Consider the following 7,400-nt stretch of genomic DNA (forward strand, 5'->3'; position numbering starts at 1 on the left):
AAAGAAATTCTTTAAGTATATATACATATATAATATTTATTTATATATAATATATATGTATATATATATTCATTTTAGGTCACACCTGGCAATGCACAGAAGTTACTCCTGGCTCTGCACTCAGGAATCACTCCTGGCAGTGCTCAGGGAACCATATGGAATGCTGGAATTGAACCCAGGTCAGGCCAAGTGCAAGGCAAATGCCCTATGCTATGCTCGAGCCCCGATTTAAGTTTTTTTTTTTTTGCAGGTTTAATTATTATGTATTTATTTATTGTGAGGACTACTTCTGGAGGTGTTCAGAGTTCATTAAGGCCACAACCAGCAGTGCTGGGGGAAAAGACAGGCAATGTGAAGACAGGGACTGATCTCTTTGCATCACACATGCACACCATGTGCCCTACAATTTGGGCCCCAGGATAACCAATTTCAATGGAGCCAAATGATTATACAGTAAAAGTTTATAAACATTCCCACACACACACACACACACACACACACACACACACACACACACACACACAAACTTGCGACTTTTCTGGGAACTCAAGAAAGAGCAATGGGACACACATCCTTGGAGAGATTCTTCCCCGTCCCCCACCCCCACCCCCCGAGAGATTCTTTCTGTACATCAATGGAGATCAGTATTTTGGTCTTTTTACCTCAATCCCATCAGCTTCCATCTTCTTCCTCTTCAATGATTGCACTAATCTTCTTCCACTGACGATCAAGTTCTGCCTTGTTGTTGGTTTCCTTAAAGCACCTGGTTTTCCACCCTTCAGACATCTTAATGCCATACTGGAATGCGGCTTTGGGCAAAGCCTCTTTGTTGTTCATGTATTCACTGTATTCCTCTTGGGTATCAAAGTCCCATCGGCCTAAGGGCCCCTTCTTGTTACCCTGGTCCATTTTTCTGTAATCCACCTCCTCATCACTGTCCATAGCCATATCATCCATCGTGGCTGGGTAGCACTCGGCATAACTGTTGGACATCCCGAAGAAATCACCAAGCTGCTTCTTGTCCTCTGGCTTCTTCAGCGATTCAGTGCCTTCCCAGTCAGTGGAACCAGAAAATTTTTCATTGATGGACTTGATCAAATCCTTGGCAGATGCAGGTCCTTCGTAAACATCAATGGGCTCATCATCCACTTTTGGCTTCTCTGTCCCGGTCTCTGTCCCTTTTACAACCATGCTCTCGTTCTCGGTATCTTTCCCACTCCTTGTCCCATATTGTGTTGGTTGTGGAAGGTACATAATCCCCAATGTCTTCAAATATATTCATGTTGGCCTCGGGAGGCTTCTTATCTTCTAGCTTCCCTTTATCTTTCTTTGTGAGCTTTTTGTTACGGGCACCCGGCCTCAAATAGGAAAGAATCTGTGTGAGCTTGCTCATGACAATGTCATTTGTTGTCAGTGTGGTCTGTGCCTCCATGGTGGGGCAATCAGCCTTGCTGCTGATAAGAGTGGTGGGGAGGTCCGTGTCTGCATACTCATCATCCAGGTCCACCACATAGGCCATGCGGCCCTGCAGGAACAGCTCATTCCGTTCATATGCGTTGCTCTTGAAGAGCATACGGTAAACATTGTGGCCTAAATGTGTTTTAATTCAATTTTGTTTTCAGGGTCCTCATCTTTCATGGTTTCCTTCTGGGGCTTTTCCATCAGTTCTTCCTCCTCTTTCTCCTTGCTGGCAATCTCAGCTCATACCTTCTGAAGCAGAGCAAAATCCAGGCCTTCCACCAAATGAGTATGTTCCATGTCACCACCCAAGAACTTGGACTCCTGGAACAACTGTCTTCTTTTATCTGCAACTGATTTGTCTGCCTCATCAGTGGGGTCCACGGCCCTGTAGTTTGCCATGGTGCTGATCAGCTCAGTTTCCTCATAATCTTTGTTCACACCATCTCTTGTTCCTTGGCCCGGTCCGGGTACTTCTCTGCTAACTCTCGCTCTCTCTCAATTTCTTGCTGGTGAAGCTTTGCAAAATAAATTTTCTTTTTTCCTCCTCTGTGCAGCTGGATCCTCATCCTCATTATACTCCGTTGGCATCTCATGATGATGTGATTTAGAGGACGGTGCAGAGGTAGGTGCAGCCCTTGCGGTCATGAGAAGTTTTCTGAACTCTTCATTGGTGATCTTAGATTGGTGGAAGGAGTGAGGATCATCCACATCGTGGCCATCTGGGGCCAAAGGATTGGAAAACAGCTCACTATCTCGCTCCGGCATTTTGTCCGCATCCTTTTATCACCAGCAGGAACTCAGGAACCAACAACACGGCCCCGATTTAAGTATTTTAACCATTGCTTTGTTTTGCTTTTTCATGGAGATTATTTTTATAAGAAATCATCTGAGAGACTGGAGCAATGCTACAGCAGCTTGTGCACTTGCCTTTTAAATGGCCAACGTGGGTTCAGCTGCTGGTATCTCATATGGTCACCAAACACTGCTGGGAGTGATTGCTGTGTGAAGAGCTAGGAATAACTTAGTAGGTGAACACTGCTAGGGGTGGCCAAAAAATCCTCATTCCAAAAGAATCCATATTAAATATAATAGATATTTCTTAATTCTAGTAGTTTCTGTGTTGATTTTTTTTTAATTTACATAGTTAGAAAATTATATTTTCTGGGGGGTGGAGTGATGTTGCAGTGGATAGAATGCTTCACATGCATGAGGATGATCCGAGTTCTAATCTCAGCACCTGATATGGTCCTCCAGGTCCCATTTGGAATGTTTCTTGAAAACAGAGCCAGGAATAAGCCCTGAATACCACTATATGTGGCCAAACACAAACAAAATTAAAAAAAGAAAATCATATTTTCTTTGGCACTGGTCACATATATTTAACAACTTGCTATCCTTTTCAGTTTAAGAAACATTTATATATTTAATATAAAAGTAAAAATATAAAAAATAATAATTTACATGGTACTATGTGTTTTCATTTTAAAAGTTAAGAATACATCAATCTTCTCCTGAACACTGCTAGGAGTAATTTTCTGGAGCAATGAGTCAGGAGTAGCTCCTGAGTAGTGCAGATTGTGTCCTGAAAAGTAAAAATAAGTAACTTAAAATATTTCATTTTAATTCTGTCAACACTAAAAAGAATAAAATAAACACCATAGCCTAATTGAAATTTTAGTTTTCTAATATCTTTGAAACCAGGGTCAGATATATGTTTCAAATTAAATTCTCCAAAAGGAACTAGATAAATTAATGATGTTTCATTAAAAACACCCATTTAGATGCAAAGAATCAAAAGTATTTTTTATTATATTCATATGTTACAGCAGGTAGGGCATTTGCCTTGAACATGGCCGACTATGGTTCGATCCCTCCATGCCTCTCAGAGTTCCCAGCAAGCTACTGAGAGTATCCTGACTGCACAGCAGAGCCTGGCAAGCTCCCTGTGGCATATTTGATATGCCAAAAACAGTAACAAGTCTCACCATGGAGATGTTACTGGTGTCTGTTCAAGCAAATTGACGAAACACAGAAGGATAATGCTATAGGGCTACAATGTTGCATTCATATGTCAATTCACAATATTATAGAAATGTTGACTGAAAAAACAAATAAAAGTTATTTAGTTCTGATCACACTTCCATCTTTGAATTATTATTGTTTGCATCATATTCTCATATAAAATAAATTCTTTAATTTTAATCAAGAAGTTGGACCACATAGGTTTCAATAAAATTTAAAAGATGTTAAAGTTAGAATTGTGTATAACCTTGAAGAATAACTTTTAATTCATTTGCATGTAACTTTGATAGATATTGTGATTTGTAATTTAAAGGTAGCCTTTTCTCATATCTCTCATTGAAACAATATAAGGTTCATAAATAAGTTAATGCTGTTATATGTGTGTTCTCATAATAAATCATTCTTAAAGTGCAATTACTTGTGTTTCAAATATATTTCTGAAATTACATATTTGCAATAAAACTATTTTACTATTATTTTAATTTTTCTTGGATTTCAAAATGACGTGATATTGTTCCATTATTAATTATAAAGAAATTTTACACTCTACTTTCTACCTTTCATGCTCACACTCATCCACCTCCTCGGCAATCATTGCTTTTTTTTTTTTCTTTAATTTATTTTTAGCTCTAACACTTTGTCCTTTTGAGAATATTATATAAATGGAATCATGCAAAATGTAAAATTTTGAGGGACTGGAGCAATAATAGAGAAGATAAGCACATATCTTGCATGCAGTTCACTTGCGTTCAATCCCCAGAACCCCATATGGTCCCCCAAGTGCTACCAGGAGTGACCTCTGAGCACAGAGCCAGAAAGAAAACCCTAGCGCCACAGGGTGTAGCCTCCAAACAAAACAAAATTTATTTAGTACAATAAAATATTAGGAAAATATTCTGAATAAATTTAATATATTGTTTAATATTTTCATGCACATCTAGAGTTCTAGGAGATCAGGAAACGTGACTGATAAAGCACATGACTTGCATGTGTGAGTTGCTGAGTTCAATTGGTGTACCACACAAAGACAAATAAATATGCAAGCAAGATCCAAGAAGTTGGCACCATAATAGTGGTATAATCCCGGGTAGCTCCAAAATAGAATTATTTTATAGTATCAGCTATAGTAGAAAGAGTGACATATGCAAAATTTTATTTTTATAGTAGCTCAATAACCTTAGTATCTTCCACAGTCTTATAATCAAAAATACTCGATTCATACTCCAACCGGATGATACGTCATGGTTTCTATCAATTTTCTTTTAAACTACTTATTTTAAAAAATTGTATCTCATAAAAATGGTAGTTGTTTTAAAGAAGCCATGTTTCATGAGGTGTGAAGCAAAAATTTGGAAACCATCACATAGAACCTGAAGGGAAATTAGATTGCATTTAATATTTATATTAATTGCCAGTTTAAATCACCACTGACTCAAGAAAAAGTTTGCAGAAATTCTACCTCTAAAAATATCTTGATTTAGAAAACATAGATTCCATGAATTTTATTTCTTAAAGAGTATTTGGAAACTACCATTAGTAAAAAAAAAATCAAAAACGAAACTGATATTCTGCTAAATTCAATGGCCCATGAAATGAGTCACTGGGTGAATTTTGCAATTCACTGCTTGTCTTCTGTGAAGAATCTTCCATCACAAGAGAAATTTGAGGTACTGTTAGAAGCTTTTGTACTTTGAAGCAGGCACTTGTGTACCAACCAAAGTTGTGGTTGTGCTACTCATGATCTTCAAAGAACTTGATTTTCCTCAGTGAGGTCAGCAACCTTTGAGAGAGTCTTCAATAACACCACAGTCTAATGTTCCCACCTTCCCACTCTCTACCAACGATGTTGGTTGTGCAACAGCCTGAGGCTATAAAGACAGTGTCTTATAAGTCATTTTGGAGATTAGAGCATAAAACGCTGCTTCTTTCTGACCCCTTCCGTAGGCAAAGCCAGCTAACACATCATGTAGACAGAGAGAGTATACAGGCGCTTAAAGGACAAGAGACAGAAGTCTCCAAGAGCCAGAAAGGAATTAAAGCCTGCCTCCCACATGAGTGAAAGTTGAAGTTTTTCTAAGGCTTGTCTGACCACTTGAATGAAACTTTATGAGTGACCTTATGCCTGAAACATCCAGCAAGCTGACTCTAAGTTCTTGGCTCATAATAACAGCGATACAATAAATGTTTATAGCTTTAATCCACTAAACTCAGGAGATTTTTGTTGTTATTGTTGAACAATAGATAACTAGTAGGTAGCTAATATAAAGTTAGTATAGATTTTTGTATCAAAGAGAATTCACCTGTAACAAAACCATAAAAGTACGGATGACATTGGGAAAAGCAAGGAACAGACGCTAAAGAGGCCATTAATATTCTGAAGAAAGATGTTGGTGAATGCTTTCACCTTGAAAACACAGTTCACAGAATTGGAGGTTTTGAAATTACTGGTGAGGATTGAAAACAAAATGAGAAATAATGGTGTCAGAAACTATTGGGAAAGGACAGAAAATTCATAATAGCCAGTGGCAGAACATTCTTAATTTCTGAGAAATGTGGAAGATGGAGAAAGTATCTAAAGGACAGGGTGATCTAGTCATCTATTATTCTCAATAATTTCTTTCAAAAAGCCTAAACTCTGCCCTTTTAGCTCTTTCGGCTCATGGTAAGATAGAAGAGGACAGGTATGAGTTATAGGAATAGCTACTCATCTAAAAAAAGTAAAACAAGCTGATTTTGAAAATTCTCCATCTCTGCAAATACTACTATAATTAAAAAATACTCTCCAGGAAAATACCATAGCCAGGGTTCTCACAGGAATGCATGTTCTAAGGATGAAGTTGAGCATTTAACAACAAAATTGTTTAAACCTCAGTAATATCAAAAGTATTGTCTCCAGGCACTGTTCAGTCAGACAAAATGTTCTCCAAAGTGAAGGCGATAAGTGAGTTGAGCGTGATCCTGAAAGGGTTTTTCAACAATTAAAACTGAAAGTAAGTAACTGAAAGTAAAATGCTGTTTTGAATGACCAATTAGAGAGTTGCAGGAAATTCTTCTGCCTGCTCTCAGAGACCTTTGGTAAACTGAACAATCTTGATTTTTGCCTAATTTCAGCAAAAGCTTTCATAAGTATACACAAATATCAAAGAAGTGAAAGAAATAAAAGGAACACAGAACAAATAGAGAAGACATCCTAGGGGATACAGTTCTAAAGGATTGAAAATAGGGGCTGAAAATATGGTACAGCCATTTAGGCCATTGTAGTGTACACAGCACACTGGGATTAATCCTTGACACATCCAATCCGGTCCCTGAATACTGTCAGGTGTGACCCTTGAACACTGTGTCAGAAATAGTCCCTGAGAAATCCTGCATATAGGAGTTCTACATTTTAAACATCTCTGGTTTGTTTTCCCACAACAAAACAAACAAAAAAGATGACTGAAAACAAATCACACTAAAAATCAAGCTTGAGGGGGCTGGAGTGATAATACAGCAGGCAGGGGTTTGTCTAGCACGTGGTCAGTCAGGGTTCAATCCCAGCATCCCCTGTGGTTCCCTGATATCATCAGATTTAATTTCTGAGTGCAGAGCGAGGAGTAAGCACTAAGCATAGGCAGATGTACCTCTCACCCCCACACAAAACAAAAAAACATTGTGGACTGGAAATATAGTACAGTGGGTAAGGAATTTGTCTTGCATGTACCCAACTGGGTTCAATCCTTGGCACCTTATATGTTCACTTGAACCTTTCCAGGAAAGATTTCTGAGTGCAGAGTCAGGAATAAGCTACAGGCAGCATCAGATGTGACCCAATCACCACAACTCCCCGCCACACCCCCCCACACACAAAATTAAAAACTAACAAGAATCATAATAAAGAAACATTCAATCAAAAAAATTGTTTCACCATATGACTA

At 38.2% G+C, this 7,400-nt stretch overlaps 1 pseudogene; it reads right to left on the reverse strand.

Moving 5' to 3' along the window:
* Nucleotides 1-641: 641 nt before the first annotated feature.
* Nucleotides 642-2,277, reverse strand: LOC130018160 (protein Red-like; annotated as a pseudogene).
* Nucleotides 2,278-7,400: the final 5,123 nt, after the last annotated feature.

The sequence above is a fragment of the Sorex fumeus genome, unplaced genomic scaffold (genome assembly GCF_029834395.1).
Source record: "Sorex fumeus unplaced genomic scaffold, SorFum_2.1 ptg000240l, whole genome shotgun sequence".
NCBI lineage: Eukaryota > Metazoa > Chordata > Mammalia > Eulipotyphla > Soricidae > Sorex > Sorex fumeus.